Below are 21,363 nucleotides of genomic sequence, written 5' to 3' on the forward strand. Positions count from 1 at the left end.
GTTGAAGTCTCTAGCGACGTTGTATTTGATGAGACTAATGGCTCTCCAAGAGAGCAAGTTATTGATTGTGATGATGTAGATGAAGAAGATGTTCCGACGGCCGCTATACGAACCATGGCGATTGGAGAAGTGCGGCCACAGGAAAAAGATGAACGTGATCAACCTTCTTCCTCAACGACGGTGCATCCCCCAACTCAAGACGATGAACGGGTTCATCAAAAGGAGGCGTGTGATCAAGGGGGAGCACAAGATGATCAAGTAATGGAGGAAGAAACACAACCGGCACCTCCAACCCAAGTTCGAGCGGTGATTCAAAGGGATCACCCCGTCGACCAAATTCTGGGTGACATTAGCAAGGGAGTAACTACTCGTTCTCGATTAGTTAATTTTTGTGAGCATTACTCCTTTGTCTCTTCTATTGAGCCTTTCAGGGTAGAGGAGGCCTTGCTAGATCCGGACTGGGTGTTGGCCATGCAGGAGGAGCTCAACAACTTCAAGAGAAATGAAGTTTGGACGCTGGTGCCTCGTCCGAAGCAAAATGTTGTGGGAACCAAGTGGGTGTTCCGCAACAAACAGGACGAGCACGGGGTGGTGACGAGAAACAAGGCTCGACTTGTGGCAAAAGGTTATGCCCAAGTCGCAGGTTTGGATTTCGAGGAGACTTTTGCTCCTGTGGCTAGGCTAGAGTCAATTCGAATCCTGCTAGCATATGCCGCTCACCATTCTTTCAGGTTGTTCCAAATGGATGTGAAGAGCGCTTTCCTCAACGGGCCAATCAAGGAGGAGGTGTACGTGGAGCAACCCCCTGGCTTCGAGGATGAACGGTACCCCGACCATGTGTGTAAGCTCTCTAAGGCGCTCTATGGACTTAAGCAAGCCCCAAGAGCATGGTATGAATGCCTTAGAGACTTTCTACTTGCTAATGCTTTCAAGGTTGGGAAAGCCGATCCAACTCTGTTCACTAAGACATGTGATGGTGATTTGTTTGTGTGCCAAATTTATGTCGATGACATAATATTTGGTTCTACTAACCAAAAGTCTTGTGAAGAGTTTAGCAGGGTGATGACGCAGAAATTCGAGATGTCGATGATGGGCGAGTTGAACTACTTCCTTGGGTTCCAAGTGAAGCAACTCAAGGACGACACCTTCATCTCCCAAACGAAGTACACGCAAGATCTGCTAAAGCGGTTTGGGATGAAGGACGCCAAGCCCGCAAAGACTCCGATGGGGACAGACGGACACACTGACCTCAACAAAGGAGGTAAGTCCGTTGATCAAAAAGCATACCGGTCAATGATAGGGTCTTTACTTTATTTATGTGCTAGTAGACCAGATATTATGCTTAGCGTATGCATGTGTGCTAGATTTCAATCCGATCCTAAGGAGTGTCACTTAGTGGCCGTGAAGCGAATTCTTAGATATTTGGTTGCTACGCCTTGCTTCGGGCTCTGGTATCCAAAGGGGTCTACCTTTGACTTAGTTGGATACTCAGATTCTGACTATGCTGGATGTAAGGTCGATAGGAAGAGTACATCAGGGACGTGCCAATTCTTAGGAAGGTCCCTGGTGTCGTGGAACTCTAAGAAACAAACCTCCGTTGCCCTATCCACCGCTGAGGCCGAGTACGTTGCCGCAGGACAGTGTTGCGCGCAACTACTTTGGATGAGGCAAACCCTCAGGGACTTTGGCTACAATCTGAGCAAAGTCCCACTCCTATGTGATAATGAGAGTGCTATCCGCATGGCGGAAAATCCTGTTGAGCACAGCCGCACAAAGCACATTGACATCCGACATCACTTTCTGAGAGACCACCAGCAAAAGGGAGATATCGAAGTGTTTCATGTTAGCACCGAGAACCAGCTAGCCGATATCTTTACCAAGCCTCTAGATGAGAAGACCTTTTGCAGGTTGCGTAGTGAGCTAAATGTCTTAGATTCGCGGAACTTGGATTGAATTGTAGCATACTTGTATTTATGCTTTTGATCATGTTCCTTTTTGCATTTTGTTGCTTATTATGGTGCTCAAGTTGTACAAACACTCCCTGGACCTCACAAGTCCGTTGCAAAGTGATGCACATGTTTAGGGGGAGATATGTTACAACTTGACCCTTAGAGACTAACCATGTGCTTGAGTTTGATGATTTAGTCTCAAAGATGGATTGAAAGGGAAAAAGGTGGACTTGGACCATGAAAGACTTCCACTGCACTCCGATGAGAGGGTAACTTATTCCAAGTTCATCTCTATGATCTTATTGCCTTTGTACTCTTAATTGAAGATTTTGGTGAGGCAATGGGGTTAAAAGGCCAAGATTGATCCTGTTTTGGTGCTTGATGCCAAAGGGGGAGAAAATAAAGGCCAAAGTGATAAATGGATCAGCTATCACTTGAGAGATTTTGAAAACAGTAGAATAGAGCTTTTGGTTTGTCAAATCTCTTTTGTTGTCTCTTTTGTCAAAAGATTGGCCTCTTGTGGGGAGAAGTATTGATTATGGGAAATAGGGGGAGTTTTTGGAATCTTGAATCAATTTTCTTTGGAAAACCTCTCTTTATGTCTCTACAAGTGGATTTGACTTAGAGATAGGATTTTGAGTTTGATTCGCAAAAACAAACCAAGTGGTGGCAAAGGATGATCCATATATGCCAAATTGAATCAAAATAAATTTGAGTTTTTATTGGAAGTGAGATTGCACTTGTTCGAGTTGCTTTATGTTGTGTTGGCATAAATCACCAAAAAGGGGGAGATTGAAAGGGAAATGTGCCCTTGGGCCATTTCTAAGTATTTTGGTGATTGAGTGCCAACACAAGTGCTTAAATGTGAATCTATGCCCATGGATGAACAAAGTGCAAATCAAGAGCAAAGGTATGTTTCTAAGTCTTAGTACGTTGGTTTTGTGTACTAATAAACTTGTCTAAGTATGAGAAACAGAAAGAAGAAGAGAAGAAAAGAGTTGGCTGTGTATAGCCAAGAGGCTGTTTCGGTCGGGGCACCGGACTGTCCGGTGGTGCACCGGACAGTGTCCGGTGCGCCAGGCTGCCTCGGCCGAAGTGGCCGCTCTCGGGAATTTGCCGACGGCGTACGGCTAAAATTCACCGGACTGTCCGGTGTGCACCGGACTGTCCGGTGAGCCAACGGTCGGCCGGGCCAACGGTCGGCCGCGCGATCTGCGCGGGACACGTGGCCGAGCCAACGGTCAGAAGGGGGCACCGGACTGTCCGGTGTGCACCGGACATGTCCGGTGCGCCAACGGCTCCTGCATCTGCAACGGTCGGCTTCGCTGTTTAAGGAAGGGAATCGGGCACCGGACAGTGTCCGGTGTGCACCGGACTGTCCGGTGCGCCCGACGACAGAAGGCAAGGATGGCCTTCTGGATTTGTTCTCAATGGCTCCTAGCTGCCTTGGGGCTATAAAAGGGACCCCTAGGCGCATGGAGGAGGATACCAAGCAACCTAAGAGCATTCTTGATCATCCACACTCATTCTTTGCGCATTCGTTTGTCATTCTAAGTGATTCGAGCTCCGTTCTAGTGAGAACTTTGAGATAGTCTTTTGAGCTCGATTCTTGGCCGTGTGTGTGCGCATTTTGCTATGGATTTGTGTGTGTTGCTTCCCTCCCTTACTCCGTATTTCTTTGTGAATCTCAAGTGTAAGGGCGAGAGACTCCAAGTTGTGGAGATTCCTCGCAAACGGGAAATTGAAAGGAAAAGCATAACACTGTGGTATTCAAGTTGATCATTGGATCACTTGAGAGGAGTTGAGTGCAACTCTCGTCCGTTGGGACGCCACAACGTGGAATAGGCAAGTTTTGTACTTGGCCGAACCACGGGATAAATCACTGTGTCTACTCTGTGTTGAACTCCTTGTGGTTATCATATTGTGCAAGATCTTCTCTCTAGCCACTTGGCATTAACTGTGCTAACACTTAATCAAAGTTTTGTGGCTTAAGTTTTGAAGTATACAGGATCACCTATTCACCCCCCCTCTAGGTGCTCTCAGATTCCTCTCTAGCCACTTGGCGGTTATTGTGCTAACACTTAACCAAGTTTTTGTGGCCTAAGTTTTAAGTGTTACAGGATCACTTATTCACCTCCCCCTCTAGGTGCTCTCAATTGGTATCGGAGCCGTTCTCTTCACAAAGGGACTAACCGCCCGAAGAGATGGATCCTAAGGGGAAGGGAATCGTGATCAACGACAAAGAGAAGGAATCCTTCGTCAACGAGCCGAAGGATGACAAGCCTATCGACTCCGGCTCGGGCCATAGACGGAAAGATGGGAAGAAGAAGAAGACAAGGCGCATCAAGGAAATTGTCTACTATGACGACAGCGATGAGTCTACTTCTTCCCAAAAGGACGACGACCACAACGACTACGAGAAGAGGAAACCAGTTAATTCGAACTTTTCTTTTGACTACTCTCGTATTCCGCAAAGTTCAAATTCACATTTGCTCTCCATTCCTCTCGGCAAGCCTCCACACTTTGACGGAGAGGACTACGGATTTTGGAGTCACAAAATGCGTAGTCACCTATTCTCTCTCCATCCTAGTATATGGGAGATTGTAGAGAGTGGAATGCACTTTGATAGTACGGATAGTCCCATGTTCATTAATGAGCATATTCATAAGAATGCACAAGCTACTACTGTTCTTCTAGCTTCATTGTGCAGGGATGAATACCACAAAGTGAGCGGCTTGGATAACGCCAAGCAGATCTGGGACACCCTCAAGATTTCTCATGAGGGGAACGACGTCACCTTGCTCACCAAGATGGAGTTGGTGGAGGGCGAGCTTGGACGGTTCGCGGTGATAAGGGGCGAGGAGCCAACCCAAACATACAACCGGCTCAAGACCCTTATCAACAAAATAAGGAGCTACGGAAGCACGCGATGGACGGACCACGACGTCGTCCGACTGATGCTAAGGTCCTTTACCGTTCTTGATCCTCATTTGGTGAATAATATTCGTGAGAATCCTAGGTACACCAAAATGTCGCCCGAAGAAGTCCTTGGAAAATTCATAAGCGGGCGAATGATGATCAAGGAGGCGAGGTACGTGGACGACGCATTGAATGGTCCAATCAACGAGCCTCAACCCCTTGCTCTCAAGGCAACAAGAAGCAATGAGGCGCTACCTAGCAAGGTGGCACAAATTGAGGCGGCCGGACTCAATGATGATGAGATGGCCCTCATCATCAAGAGATTCAAGACGGCGCTAAAGGGTCGCAAGGGGTAGCCAAGCAAGACCAAGACAAAGGGGAAGCGCTCATGCTTCAAATGTGGTAAGCTTGGTCATTTTATTGCTAACTGTCCCGACAATGATAGTGATCAGGATCAAGGGAACAAGAGGGAGAAGAAGAAGAACTATAAGAAGGCAAAGGGCGAGACACATCTTGGCAAGGAGTGGGATTCAGATTGCTCCTCGTCCGACTCCGACAATGAAGGACTCGCCGCCACTGCCTTCAACAAGTCATCCCTCTTCCCCAACGAGCGTCACACATGCCTTATGGCACTACTAGAGATATGCTTATTTAAGACACACATTTTAAAACATATATCAATGCATTTTATAGAAGTGTCTTATATCATATGGTGATGAGTAAGGTAAGACGGTTCGCTGGAGATCCGTCTTTAATAAAGAAGTGTTTTAAGACATTTACATCGTAATAAATGTCTTATATTGATTTAAGACGGATTGTTATTGAAAACCATCTCAAAAAAAATATACCATTTTAGTCATTAATATTGCAATAATTGTCTTAGATTTTGGTTAGTATATTAGACACTTCTGTATATGAAACCATCTCAAATAAAGATATTATTAGAGTCGTCTAGACTATAAGGATCGTCTTAGATGTTAGTGAGTATACTAGACATTTCTAAATATGAACTCATCGTTGTATGATATTTATGATAAGAAATCTTGTTAAAAAGCGTAGTAAATAGTGAATCCATCTTAGTTTGATCATATATATGATATAAAATGTAAAACTTATCATTATAACTTGATATAGATGGTAAAAAGGACCCACATGTGACTCGATCATTCATGTAACACCCCTGGTGTTTACCTCCTGTTAAACTATGCTTATGGACTCAAGCATGGAATATCGACAATAATAACGGTCTCTAGGTTCTAATATTCAACTATCAAAAATTTCGATATCTTTTCCGTCTTTGTCTATCCGGCCTGTTCTAACTGCTTTGCGAAGTCAGAACATATTTGTTCCGGAGATTGGCGAGTCTGGTGATTATTTAATATTCATCGCTCGCGCAAATACGAATTTGAAAATTTAGTTCAGTTTTCTGATTTCATCCCAAACAAATTAAATAGAACTCGAAGACTAAAGTGTTTGGTGCCAAATAATTTAGTCCCTACTTGTCAACCGAGAAATTGTCACGTCCGAGAATTTATAAATGAGATTTGTTTCTCCAGTAAATCATCTATAGCCGTGAAATCAGATGTTCAGACCATGAATGAAATAATTTGATTTCAAATCAAATTGAACGCAGTCTAAAATAACATTGTTGACATCGTTCCAGTTCGTTTCGATTGCATCTCGCTTAAATCCAAACGTTCGGGTATAAATATCTGGTAAAACTTTATCTGATTCTGAGAATGTCTACCAAATCAAACATCGTTCAAATATTATCGGCGATATCAATTTAGTCTAATCCATTTGTGCATCTGTTAAATATTAATTTAAACACCCGTATTTATCCGTAGGTTATTGTAAAAAAAAAAAAAGGAAAATACTTATTTTTCTTTTTTTTTCTTCTATTCTTATCCAGCCACCGCTCAAGATCCTCTCAGCCTTATCCCAAACCGCCTCCTCTCTGTTAATTCCGGGGAGCACCAGCCAAGCTCCTCCCCTGCGGCTCGCCTCCCTCACGGCGCCGCCTGCTCCCCATTGCCGACCTCCACTCCAGCACCTGAGCAAGCGCTCCTGAGGTCATCTTCCCCATCTTCCTCTAGTGCCGGCCGCCAGGTCATCTTCCCCATCTTCCTCTAGTGCCGGCCGCCAGGTCGTCTTCCCCATCCCTCCCATGGCGCCCTCACCTCTGCTCCTCCCAGCGCCCTGGCTCTGTTCAACCTTCACAGTGAGCTCGCCCTCAGCCATGGCGGATGCCGCCTCCACCTCCCCCTTGGTGCTCGCCGAGCTCGCCCTCAGCCCTGCCGCGCCCCTGCTTTCTGTTCCCAGTGCGCCCTCTGTTCTGTTCCAATCGTTCTCCACGCCGTGTTCCCCCATGGCTCCCCTTGCCTCTCCGGTCAGCACTAGCCCGAACGGTACAGCAGCATACCGGTGCCAAACCCGTGTCCGCGACGCTCGCCAAGTGCTCGATGAAATACCGCAGTGAGCTCCACCTCGACCTGTGCAGCCCCAACCCGCGACGTCGCAACACCCTTGGTGAGGCCTCGCCACCCCTGTTGTTTTTGTGCTCAGCGTGCTTGATAAATTGTCTAAACTGTGTGAGCGTCGTTAATCGCAGCCCTCCGTCGATGTCGCGCTTCGCCCATTGCTCCTCGACGAAGAGCCAGAACCGTGGTAGACATGCATGCGCAATCCGAACTAATTTTACCTGGTTGTTCGCTTTATGTGATTGTAGTTTGCTCTAATTACGTGTGGTCGATGGCGTGAATATGTGTGTGAAAATGTAAGCACATACTCTCATGCTTAACAAAACAATCCAAAATATTACCATATATGGTTGCAACAGCAGAGTGCCAAACAATGGAAATCAAAATCGACTTACTTCTTCGTGTGCTTCATCCACTGTGGTGCTACATGACTCTTGTTTTTCATTCTTCTCCTCGCTAGCGTCTACATCTGGCCTCACCTCCCAGGAAACTCCAGATGGAACTGCGTTGCATGGCTCCATGGAGTCCACTGAACATGGTTCTTGTACCTTACCCAGTTCAACAGTTCTCTTCTGCTGAGATTAATTTGTGGCGTTATCATGCATAAATTATATTTAATTGAACAATTGCAAAATAAGGTTAGAGAACATCGTTAATACAAGCAACACATACTCTATCAGAAGCTTCAGTTATTACAGTAGGAGCTGCAGTTTGGATAATGTTCTTGGTCCCCTCAGATTCATCATCATTACTATCTGTGTGATTCAAGTCTCCAGATGATGCTTTGCATAAAGTATCAAGCTTCTCCTGCAAGCAAATCAGTTCTCGAGCAACAGACTTCCTAGCTTCCCTTACACTTGGATGCAAGCCCTGTGTCAATATTACCAAGGTCTTAGAAACAACCCAGCAAGTACCAAAAAAGTTTACCAAATAAGAAATAAGTCTATGCCACTCAGAGAAAAACAGGCTGGAATGAAAAATATACCTGGATTGCGTCAAGCTTCAGGAGTAAATTCATAATAGTTTCACCTATGGCCACTTGCTCTTTTTGTGTTGGCTTACTGCAAGAATCTAAAAGGCATTGAATCTGCTTCCTCACAACTTGCATCTGTTCATGCACATGCTTGATCTTCCAGAGCTTATCCAAAGGTTGCCATTTTCGAACATCATACCCTCTGTAGGCAGACTGAATACCAACTGCAGCATCTGATTCTGACAAATTAACTCCATATGTTCTGGCATCATCTTTCGCAGTTTCACTTTCAATCACTGTCCCATCTTCATTTTTTCTTTTGTCACATCCATTCAAGCTTCCTGCACCAGCATTTTCTTGCACATGATCTTCCTCTATGCTCTTCAGGGCTGCATTTTCTTGATCACCAACTGTAGTGCTAGCAGCTTGGACCTTTTGGCCGTCTTTACTTGTGGGAGCTTCTTCCTCCTGCAGATGTTCAACAGAAGCAGCTTCCACTGTTACATTTCTGAACCCAACTTCCTTCTTCATTTCATAAGGCGATTTTTCTTTCACTTCAGACACAGTGATATCCTTACTTGTACTTGACTGTTTAGGCTCCAGGATACTTCTTGTTTGGGTGTTGAATTATACTGTCACTATCAGCATTCTTGTAGATAATCTTTTTATCTTGCTTGTGTTAAAATTTCATGACCATAGGTGTAGTAGTTTATGAGTTATGATTTTTCCAAGTCCAGTTTCAGAATCTGTCCAAATTCTGTACAGGTTTCGAAAATTGGATTGTTTGGCTAAACTAAACTGAGAATCAGCCCTTAGTAATTATAGAAAAATTGTAGTATTTTTCTTAAGCTTTCCAACAAATTTTGGAGCACCATTTTTGGTGGTCTAGAGATCAAGTTACAGCTGTTTGAACTATAGAGTCTGAATCTGTCCAAATTTGGACAGCGAAGTCTGTTTGTAGTAACTGACTTTGATATGTATTGTATTAACCAAAGATGTTTATAAATGAATTGTAGACAATTCTATTAGCTTTCTAAAAAGTCTAGGATCACCTGATTTCGATGCCTGAAACTCCAGTTATGATTTTTTTTGAAGTGAGTAGCCGAATTCTGTCCAAATCTGGACAGAATTAAAGTTTAGCACTGTTTGACCTTTCAAACTGTCGAATCATGTTGTTATGATAATATAAGAGTTATAGAGGACTTTCTAAGCTTTCCAGAAAGTCCTAGTTTACTATTTTTGGATCATTGGATGCATATTTTGTGAGCTATGAATAAAACAATTAACCGCTGCGGCTGTGCTGCTGTCTAAAAATTCTGCAAGTATTAAATTGTTGGCTTGAAGTTACTATTGTTTGGCTAAGTAAGTTTAGCTGATTCTTAATTGGTGAAGTGATGCTTTGTTTTAGTAACTATCATGTTCTATGGTTGTTGATTGAGTAAATATCATAAATGGAGATTGGTCGCTTAAATTAATCATCTTGAATAAATGTTCCTCATTATCCTTATTAGTTGGAAGCAAATAGCATCAATAGGTTTATTCCAGTTGTAATCCGAGAGCTATATAGTGGGAAGTGCATTTAGGCGCTTAAAGTATTTTGCTTCTAGGTTATAGTCAAATGAGATTATGTAATATTTGATGATGCTCTACTTGCTAGGACAAATAGTGTGATGTGTTAGCTATGCTAGTTAATCCGATGAAATGGATTGTTTGGCTAAGTTAAAATGAGAATCAATCATTAGCAATTATAGGAGAATTGTAGTACTTTCCTTAAGATTTCCAACAAATTTTGGATCACCCTTTTTGGTGATCTATAAATTAAGTTACAGCTGTTTGAGTTTGAATATCTGAATCTGTCCCAATTTGGAAGCAGAGCCTTTCTCATGTTTTTTGACCTTGATATATATTAAATTAACCTGGGATGTTCATAAATGAATTTTAGAGAATTCTATTAGTTTTCTAAAAAGTCTAGGATCACCTGATTTGGATGTCTGAAACTCCAGTTATGATTTTTTGAAGTAAGTAGTCGAATTCTGTCCAAATCTGGACAGAATTTACGTTTAGCATTGTTTGACCATTCTAAGTGTCAAGTCTCACTGTGATGATAATACAAAGGTTGTAGAGGACTTCTTAAGCTTTCTACAAAGTCTTAGTTCACGATTTTTGGATGAATATTTTGTAAGTTATGAGCAAAACTGCTGACTGCGCTGTCCAAAATCAGCAAGTATTAAAATGGTTGTTTAGAGAAGTCGGTGCTTTGCTCTTGTTGTCGTGTTCTATATTGAGTGATCGGTTAGATCCCGTAGATGAATATCGATCGTTTAGATTAATAATTCTGAATAGCTATTTATCGTGGTCCAAATCAGTTGAAGGTAAGCAGCATCGGTTGGTCCGCTTTAGTTAAAATCCAAAAGCTCTTGCGAGGTTTCCTTAAGCTGTTCCTAGTTTGGCATCAAGTTTGTCTGTGTTCTCTGCTCCTCCTCCCCTCCTGTTCCGTTTGAAATTGGTCGTCTCATTTTACCAGGACTCGCTCTTAAAAGAAGACTTGCCATTATATGTCCTACTCAGTTAGGGAGGAAAAGAAGGGGAATGCTGGGGCCAACTGCCAAGCTAGTTATGCACTTGTATCTAATATATTGATTTGAATATGATGACCTCTGTATTGTCAGTTTCTGAATTTTTGCAACACAGGTCATGCATTTTGCCTGTAGTCAAGGATGGTGAAGGTCCAATCATGTGCATATCATTGGTTTCCTCTTGTTATGATGAAGAGATCTGGATTCAATACTTGATTTTTCATTTGTTTTAAAATATTTGTTAATTGTTATGGTGTATGTCAATGGAATTTGGGCATTGGTTGCTTTGACTGTTTCTTGGAATGCAGATAAACTACGCCTATGCTCGTGACACTGAAACACTATTTGATATTATTAGTGTGAAGGTATGGAGCTTATCAGGATATCCAGGAAATTTTCTGCAATTTATGTATTTTGGTATCAATTATCAATCTGCCAATCAATCATTTTCTTTTGCTTTCTTCGATAAACATTTATTGGCAAGACAGATGAACCTCTCAATTGACAAGCGATGCAGGATAAATAATTTGTCCACAAGCATGATTGCATTATCCCAGGTGCTTATGAAAGTTTTTACCTTTTCTTCAATATGAAGTCTGAATGTGTGGTTTGGCCTGTCTGATCTATCTAGCAGGTTTAGTGGTACTCGCATCAGCTAAACCTTAAACTTGTTTTCTTCTTAATGTAATATAATTATACATGGTTCTACTACTTGTTTGAAAAAAAACTTAAACTTATTTCTACATATGGAATCACTAAATGGTCGTGTTTTCCAATACCAATTGCAGATCCCTTCGTTTTGATAAGTAAACATGAGACCCCTTTTGCTAGGATGTTTGTATATCTTCTGTTTTAAACTATATTATGTAAACAGTGCAAGCGATGAGTGAAGGGTGACTAATAGGCTTCTTTAATCAGCACTGCAGTATCTTTTGTTGAATTAACCTATACTCACTTTATTTTATTTATATAATACAGTCCATTTAGCTAATTTTGTTTGATGTGCAGTGACACGACCTTGACAGTCAAGATGCTCTTTTAGGTTATTTTCTCCTGAAACCACTTCTTTTGCCATCTCCTAATGTTATGGTCCCATTACATCTCCATTCATTGCAGGAGATGGTCCCAATTACCTTACATGGTTCTGTTGGACACAATGAAGCCATCCAGATATGCTATTAAAAATCCTGCTAGTCATTATGGCTTTAAATTGTACCATGTATGTTCTATTTTCAGCTAGGCAGAGCATGTTCTATTTACAGCAAGCCAGCAGACACCAGGCAGTAAGGTGATGTATGAGTCAATTATCAGGTGACAAAATGGTTATATTTAATTATGCATGTTATCTTCCTGGCTCTCTATGTTTTTTGAGGAATTCAACTACTTGTAGTACCAGTGTGTCACTGATATGTATATATGTGTTGATGTTCGTCATCCAAGATCAAATACATCCTGCTAGGTCATTACTTGCTAATGTGCATTTGATTTTGCTGTTGCCAGGATGGAAATTTTTTTGGCAGCTTTCTCAGTGAATCAGTATCACCGCAGAACCTTTTTGGACACCCAGATGTCGAAAGATGCCCATTCGTGAGGAATATCAATGGAGCTACAACCTTTTCCCCTCACTTCTGCTTTGCCAGTAGCTGCTCAAGGAGGCAAGGGTCCAATTTTTGAGGAAGGGTCAGGCTTTGAGTCAGCATTCAAGCTTTTCTATGGCCGAGATGGAATAGTCCCCCTTTAAGAAAGATCATATGTATCTGATGAAAACCACAATTTAGAGTACACTTATGTATGAGTTATTTGACAATGCTTATTTATGAGATATTGAATGTTATTTATCTATATTATATTAATTATAGTGTTATTAAATATATGTGTATGTATTTTTCTCTTTTAAATTATTATAATGTGGTATTTTAAGAATATACTGTCAAATAAGTCGTTTCAAATCTTAATAAGACATTTCTCAAAACGTCTAATATCAGTCTCCTAAATAAGACGGTTTTTAAAACGTCTAATATCAGTCTCCTAAATAAGATGGTTTTTCTGTTGCGAGTGTCTATTATTATAGGCTATTCTAGTCAGTTTGATAAATACTTTGTGACTTATAATGTTCGTATTTTCGACAGTTTTTTCGAAGAAGTGTCTTAAACAAAACCTAATGTAAGACGGTTTATTGGACAAAATGACGTAACAAATTTCTTTTTTAGACGGTTATAAATTAAAAAATGTCTTATTTAATATCTTTTAAGACGGTTTATAACCATCGTAAAAACGGAACATCTTTTGCGACTCCATCAAATTTGGACACATCATAAACGTCTTAATAACTAAAAATTAACCGTCTCATATAACACGATTTGTAGTAGTGTGGCAAGGGAGAAGAAGGTATGTACTCGAAACTCTACTTATGCTTCTTCAAGTGAGGACGAATCTAGTGATGAGGATGAAATAGATTATTCATGTTTATTTAAGGGCCTAGATAGAACCAAGGTAGAAAAAATTAATGAATTGATTGATGCCTTGAATGATAAGAATAGGCTTTTAGAAAAACAAGAGGACTTGTTGTATGAAGAACATGACAAATTTGTAGAAGCACAAAAATCTTATGCCTTAGAAGTTAAGAGAAATGAAATGCTTTCTTGTGAATTATCTTCTTGCCATGAGACGATTTCTAGCTTAAGGAGCATTAATGATGATTTGAATGCTAAGTTAGTAATAGCTAGTAAATCAACAACTTGTGTAGAGAATGTTGTTATTTGCAATAGATGTAAAGATTTTGATATTGATGCTTGTAGCGAACACATAGCTTCTATTACAAAGTTAAATGATGAAATGGCTAGTCTTAATCCAACTTAAGGCTAGCAAAAGTGATTTTGATAAACTAAAATTTGCTAGGGATGCCTACACGATTGGTAGACACCCCTCAATTAAGGATGGGCTTGGCTTCAAGAGGGAAGCCAAGAACTTAACAAGCCATAAGGCTCCCATCTCCGCCAAGGAGAAAGGGAAGGCCCCTATGGCAAGTAGTACTAAAAAGAACCATGCTTTTATGTACAATGATAGAAGACAGTCTCATAGGAGTTGTAATGCTTTTGATTCACATGCCTATGATTCTTATGCCATGTATGCTTCCAGTTCTTCCTATATGCATGGTAGAGATATGCCTAGGAAGAATATTCATCATGTGCCTAGAAAGAATATTGTTCATGTTCCTAGGAAAGTTATGAATGGTCCCTCTACAATTTATCATGCTTTAAATGCTTCCTTTGCTATTTGTAGAAAGGATAGGAAGATAGTTGCTAGGAAATTAGGGGCAAAATGCAAGGGTGATAAAACTTGCATTTGGGTCCCTAAGGAAATTGTGACTAACCTTGTAGGACCCAACAAGAGTTGGGTACCTAAGACCCAAGCCTAAATTTGCCTTGCAGGTTTATGCATCCGGGGGTTCAAGCTGGATTATCGACAGCGGATGCACAAACCATATGACGGGGGAGAAGAAGATGTTCACCTCCTACGTCAAGAATAAGGATTCCCAAGATTCAATCATATTCGGTGATGGGAACCAAGGCAAGGTGAAAGGTTTAGGCAAGATTGCAATATCTAATGAGCACTCTATCTCTAATGTGTTTTTAGTTGAGTCTCTTGGATATAATTTACTATCTGTCAGTCAATTATGTAATATGGGATATAATTGTCTATTTACAAATGTAGATGTGTCTGTCTTTAGAAGATGTGATGGTTCACTAGCTTTTAAGGGTGTACTAGACGACAAACTTTATTTAGTTGATTTTGCAAAAGAGGAGGTCGGTCTAGATGCATGCTTAATTGCTAAGACTAGCATGGGCTGGCTGTGGCATCGCCGCTTAGCACATGTGGGGATGAAGAACCTTCACAAGCTTCTAAAGGGAGAACACGTGATAGGTTTGACTAACGTGCAATTCAAAAAAGATAGACCTTGTGCAGCTTGTCAAGCAGGTAAACAAGTGGGAGGAGCACATCACAGCAAGAATGTGATGACCACTTCAAGACCTCTGGAGCTACTGCATATGGACCTCTTCGGACCCGTCGCCTATCTGAGCATAGGAGGAAGTAAGTATGGTCTAGTTATTGTTGATGACTTTTCCCGCTTCACTTGGGTGTTCTTTTTGCAGGATAAGTCTGAAACCCAAGGGACCCTCAAGCACTTCCTAAGGAGAGCTCAAAATGAGTTTGAGCTCAAGGTGAAGAAGATAAGAAGCGACAACGGGTCCGAATTCAAGAATCTTCAAGTGGAGAAGTTCCTTGAGGAGGAGGGGATCTAGCACGAGTTCTCCGCTCCCTACACACCTCAGCAAAATGGTGTGGTAGAGAGGAAGAACAGGACGCTCATCGATATGGCGAGGACTATGCTTGGAGAATTCAAGACCCCCGAGCACTTTTGGTCGGAAGCCGTGAACACGGCTTGCCACGCCATCAACCGGGTCTACCTTCACCGCCTCCTCAAGAAGACTTCATATGAGCTGCTAACTGATGAAGAAGACGTTCCAACGGCCGCGATACGCACCATGGCGATTGGAGATGTACGGCCTCAGGAACAATTGGAGCAAGATCAACCGTTTTCCTCAACTATGGTGCATTCCCCAATCCAAGATGACGAACAGGTACCTCAAGTGGAGGCGCATGATCAAGGGGGACACAGGATGTTCAAGTTGAAGAGGAAGAAGCACCTCAGGCACCTCCAACCCAAGTTCGAGCGACGATTCAAAGGGATCATCCCGTCGACCAAATATTGGGTGATATTAGCAAGGGAGTAACTACTCGTTCACGATTAGTTAATTTTTGTGAGCATTACTCCTTTGTCTCTTCTATTGAGCCTTTCAGGGTAGAAGAGGCCTTGCTAGATCCGGACTGGGTGTTGGCCATGCAGGAGGAACTCAACAACTTCAAGCGCAATGAAGTTTGGACACTGGTGCCTCGTCCCAAGCAAAATGTTGTGGGAACCAAGTGGGTGTTCCGCAACAAACAGGACGAGCACGGGGTGGTGACGAGGAACAAGGCTCGACTTGTGGCAAAAGGTTATGCCCAAGTCGCAGGTTTGGACTTTGAGGAGACTTTTGCTCCTGTGGCTAGGCTAGAATCAATTCGTATTTTGCTAGCATATGACGCTCACCACTCTTTCAGGTTGTACCAAATGGATGTGAAGAGCGCTTTCCTCAATGGGCCGATCAAAGAGGAGGTGTACGTGGAGCAACCCCCTGGCTTCGAGGATGAACGGTACCCCGACCACGTGTGTAAGCTCTCTAAGGCGCTCTATGGACTTAAGCAAGCCCCAAGAGCATGGTATGAATGCCTTAGAGACTTTTTAATTGCTAATGCTTTCAAGGTCGGGAAAGCCGATCCAACTCTCTTTACTAAGACTTGCGATGGTGATCTTTTTGTGTGCCAAATTTATGTCGATGACATAATATTTGGTTCTACTAACCAAAAGTCTTGTGAAGAGTTTAGCAGGGTGATGACACAGAAATTCGAGATGTCGATGATGGGCGAGTTGAACTACTTCCTTGGGTTCCAAGTGAAGCAACTCAAGGACGGCACTTTCATCTCCCAAACGAAGTACACGCAAGACTTGCTAAAGCGGTTTGGGATGAAGGACGCCAAGCCCGCAAAGACACCGATGGGAACTGACGGACACACCGACCTCAACAAAGGAGGTAAGTCCGTTGATCAAAAAGCATACCGATCCATGATAGGTTCTTTGCTTTATTTATGTGCTAGTAGACCGGATATTATGCTTAGCGTATGCATGTGTGCTAGATTTCAATCCGATCCTAAGGAGTGTCACTTAGTGGCTGTGAAGCGAATTTTGAGATATTTAGTCGCTACGCCTTGCTTCGGGATCTGGTATCCAAAGGGGTCTAACTTTGACTTGATTGGGTACTCAGATTCCGACTATGCTGGATGTAAGGTCGATAGGAAGAGTACATCGGGGACATGCCAATTCTTAGGAAGGTCCCTGGTGTCATGGAATTCTAAGAAACAAACTTCCGTTGCCCTATCCACCGCTGAGGCCGAGTATGTTGCCGCAGGACAGTGTTGCGCGCAACTACTTTGGATGAGGCAAACCCTCAGGGACTTTGGCTACAATCTGAGCAAAGTCCCACTCCTATGTGATAATGAGAGTGCTATCCGAATAGCGGAAAATCCTGTTGAGCACAGCCGCACAAAGCACATTGACATCCGGCATCACTTTTTGAGAGACCACCAGCAAAAGGGAGATATCGAAGTGTTTCATGTTAGCACCGAGAACCAGCTAGCCGACATCTTTACCAAGCCTCTAGATGAGAAGACCTTTTGCAGGCTGCGTAGTGAGCTAAATGTCTTAGATTCACGGAACTTGGATTGAATTGTAGCATACATGTGTTTATGCCTTTGATCATGTTCATTTTTCATTTTGTTGCTTATTGTGGTGCTCAAGTTGTACAAACACTCCCTGAACCTCACAAGTCCTTTTTGCAAGTGATGCACATATTTAGGGGGAGCTGTGCTACAACTTGACCCTTTGAGACTAACCATATGCTTGAGTTTGCTTGTTTTAGTCTCAAAGGAGGTTTGAAAGGGAAAAGGTGGACTTGGACCATGAAAGACTTCCACTGCACTCCGATGAGAGGGTAACTTATTCCAAGTTCATCTCATATACTCTTATTGCCTTTGTGTTCTTATTTGAAGATTTTGGTGAGGCAATGGGGTTAAAGGGCCAAGATTGATCCCGTTTTGGTGCTTGATGCCAAAGGGGGAGAGAATAAAGGCCAAAGCGATAAATGGATCAGCTACCACTTGAGAGATTTTGAAAATAGTAAAATAGAGCTCAAAACTCTTTTATTGTCTCTCCTGTCAAAAGTTGGCTTCTTGTGGGAAGAAATGTTGATTATGGGAAAAAGGGGGAGTTTTTGAAATCTTGAATCAATTTCTCTTGTAATGATTCTCTTTATGTTTTAACAAGTATGTTTGACTTAGAGATAGAAATTCGTGTTTGATTTGCAAAAACAAACCAAGTGGTGGCAAAGGATGATCCATATATGTCAAAATTGAATCAAAACAAGTTTGAGTTCTTATTTGAATTGATTTTGTACTTGTTCTACTTGCTTTATGTTGTGTTGGCATAAATCACCAAAAAGGGGGAGATTGAAAGGGAAATGTGCCCTTGGGCCATTTCTAAGTATTTTGGTGATTTAGTGTCCAACACAAGTGCCTAAGTGTAAAATGGTGGACAAAGTACAAATCAAGGATAAAGGTATGTTTCTCAGACTTAGTACATTGTTTTATGGACTAATGTATTGTGTCTAAGTGCTGGAAACAGGAAAAATCCAATTGAAAATGCCTTGGCTCGAGCAGCCAAAGTTTGCTCAGTCTAGGAGCACCGGACTGTCCGGTGCGCCAGTCGACAGAAGGCAAGATCAGCCTTCCTAGATTGCTCTCAACGGCTCCTAGCTGCCTTGGGGCTATAAAAGGGACCTCTAGGCGCATGGAGGAGCACACCGAGCATTCCTACAACATTCCTAAGCACCAAGACATCGATTCCGCACCTTTGATTCTTTGTGATAGCAATTAGAGCTCTAGTTGAGTGGTGAACTCATTGAGTTGTGTTGTGAGCTCTCGTTGCGACTTGTGTGCGTGGTGTTGCTGTGATTTCTTGTCTTGAGTGTGTTGCTAATCCCTCCCTTGCTCTGTGCTTCTTTGTGAATTTCAAGTGTAAGGGCGAGAGGCTCCAAGTTGTGGAGATTCCTCGCAAACGAGATTGAGAAAAGCAAGCAAAACACCGTGGTATTCAAGTGGGTCTTTGGACCGCTTGAGAGGGGTTGATTGCAACCCTTGTCCGTTGGGACGCCACAACGTGAAGTAGGCAAGCGTTGGTCTTGGCCGAACCACGGGATAACCACCGTGCCATCTCTGTGATTGATCTTGTTGGTTATTGTGTTTTGTTGAAGATTCCTCTCTAGCCACTTGGCGGTTATTGTGCTAACACTTAACCAAGTTTTTGTGGCCTAAGTTTTAAGTGTTACAGGATCACCTATTCACCCCCCCCTCTAGGTGCTCTCAAGGCCGCCACCGGCTTCCAGTGGGGTCGGCCAGAACCTGGCTGCAGCGGCAATACTTCTCCGCGCGATGCCGGAACCATCAACCACCGAGGGGCGGCGTATCCAGGGAGAACTCAAGAATCTCCTGGAGGATGTCGCGGTCCGACGGGCCGAAAGCTCTGCCTCCCGAAGGTAGGGGTACCCTCGGAGCATCGCGCCGCGACTTCCCGATTCATGCGGGAAGACTCGGTCCACACCGGGCGCACGCGCAACACAGCGCCTGCGGCCCTGGGTCGCCTCGGCAACGAGCACCATCACCGCAACCGTCGAGCCCACCTCGACGAGAAGGTGCGCCGAGGCTACCACCCCAGGCGTGGGGGACGCTACGACAGCGGGGAGGATCGGAGTCCCTCGCCCGAACCACCCGGTCCGCAGGTTTTCAGCCGAGCCATACGACGGGCGCCGTTCCCGACCCGGTTCCAAACCCCGACTACTATCACAATGTACTCAGGGGAGACAAGGCCGGAACTGTGGCTTGCGGACTACCGGCTGGTCTGCCACCTGGGCGGAACGGACGACGACAACCTCATCATCCGCAACCTCCCCTGTTCCTCTCCGACACCGCTCGAGCCTGGCTGGAGCATTTGCCTCCGGGGCAGATCTCCAACTGGGACGACCTGGTCCAAGCCTTCGCCGGCAACTTCCAGGGCACGTACGTGCGCCCTGGGAACTCCTGGGATCTCCGAAGCTGCCGCCAGCAACCGGGAGAGTCTCTCCGGGACTACATTCGGTGATTCTCGAAGCAGCGCACCGAGCTGCCCAACGTCACCGACTCGAATGTCATCGACGCGTTCCTCGCCGGCACCACCTGCCGCGACCTGGTGAGCAAGCTGGGTCGCAAGACCCCCACCAGGGCGAGCGAGCTGATGGACATCGCCACCAAGTTCGCCTCTAGCCAGGAGGCGGTTGAGGCCATCTTCCGGAAGGACAAGCAACCCTAGGGCCGCCAGCCGGAAGATGTCCCCGAGGCGTCTGCTCAGCGCGGCACCAAGAAAAAGGGCAAGAAGAAGTCGCAAGCGAAACGCGACACCGCCGACGCGGACCTTGTCGCCGCCGCTGAGTACAAGAACCCTCGGAAACCTCCCGGAGGCGCCAATCTCTTCGACAAGATGCTCAAGGAGCCGTGCCCCTATCATTAGGGGCCCGTCAAGCACACCCTTGAGGAGTGCACCATGCTTCGGCACCACTTTCACAAGGCCGGGCCACCTGCGGAAGGTGGCAGGGCCCACAACGACGATAAGAAGGAGGATCGCAAGGCATGAGAGTTCCCCGAGGTCCACAACTGCTTCATGATCTACGGTGGGCAAGTGGCGAACGTCTCGGCTCGACACCGCAAGCAAGAGCGTCGGGAGGTCTGCTCGATAAAGGTGGCGGCGCCAGTCTACCTAGACTGGTCCGACAAGCCCATCACCTTCGACCAAGGCGACCACCCCGACCGCGTGCCGAGTCTGGAGAAATACCCGCTCGTTGTCGACCCCGTCATCGGCAACGTCAGGCTCACCAAGGTCCTCATGGACGGAGGCAGCAACCTCAACATCATCTACGCTGAGACCATCGGGCTTCTGCGGATCGATCTGTCCTCGGTTCGGGCAGGCGCGACGCCTTTCCACGGGATCATCCCCGGGAAACGCGTCCAGCCCCTCGGACAACTCGATCTACCCGTCTACTTTGGGACTCCCTCCAACTTCCGAAGGGAAACCCTCACGTTCAAGGTGGTCGGGTTCCAAGGAACCTACCACGCAGTGTTGGGGAGGCCATGCTACGCCAAGTTCATGGCCGTCCCCAACTACACCTACCTCAAGCTCAAGATGTCGGGCCCCAACGGGGTCATCACCGTTGGCCCCACGTATCGACACGCATACAAATGCGACGTGGAGTGCGTGGAGTACGCCGAGGCCCTCGCCGAATCCGAGGCCCTCATCGCCGACCTAGAGAGCCTCTCCAAGGAGGCGCCAGACGTGAAGCGCCATGCCGGCAACTTCGAGCCAGCGGAGACGGTTAAGTCCGTCCCTCTCGACCCCAGCAACGATGCCTCCAAGCAGATACGGATCGGCTCCGAGCTCGATCCCAAATAGGAAGCAGTGCTCGTCGACTTTCTCCGCGCAAACGCCGACGTTTTCGCGTGGAGTCCCTCGGACATGCCCGGCATACCGAGGGATGTCGCCGAGCACTCGCTGGATATCCGAGCTGGAGCCCGACCCGTGAAGCAGCCTTTGCGCCGATTCGACGAAGAAAAGCGCAGAGCCATAGGCGAGGAGATCCACAAGCTAATGGCGGCAGGGTTCATCAAAGAGGTATTCCATCCCGAATGGCTTGCCAACCCTGTGCTTGTGAGAAAGAAAGGAGGGA

General features: G+C 44.6%; 1 long non-coding RNA gene across 5 annotated transcripts; it reads left to right on the plus strand.

Annotated features, from left to right (window-relative positions):
- Positions 1–6,796: 6,796 nt before the first annotated feature.
- LOC100279166 (uncharacterized) lies at positions 6,797–12,739 on the plus strand. 5 transcript variants are annotated; one of them, XR_004852232.1, is made up of 3 exons: positions 6,797–6,940; positions 6,978–7,397; positions 7,480–12,739. It is a non-coding gene; the product is annotated as an uncharacterized lncRNA (long non-coding RNA). The 5 variants fall into 5 exon arrangements; XR_557966.4 differs by having other exon boundaries at positions 6,801–7,397; positions 7,480–12,208; positions 12,398–12,739; XR_002264390.3 differs by having other exon boundaries at positions 6,801–7,397; positions 7,480–11,939; positions 12,014–12,739.
- The last annotated feature ends 8,624 nt before the right edge of the window (positions 12,740–21,363 follow it).

Source organism: Zea mays, chromosome 8 (genome assembly GCF_902167145.1).
Source record: "Zea mays cultivar B73 chromosome 8, Zm-B73-REFERENCE-NAM-5.0, whole genome shotgun sequence".
NCBI classification, from domain to species: Eukaryota; Viridiplantae; Streptophyta; class Magnoliopsida; order Poales; family Poaceae; genus Zea; species Zea mays.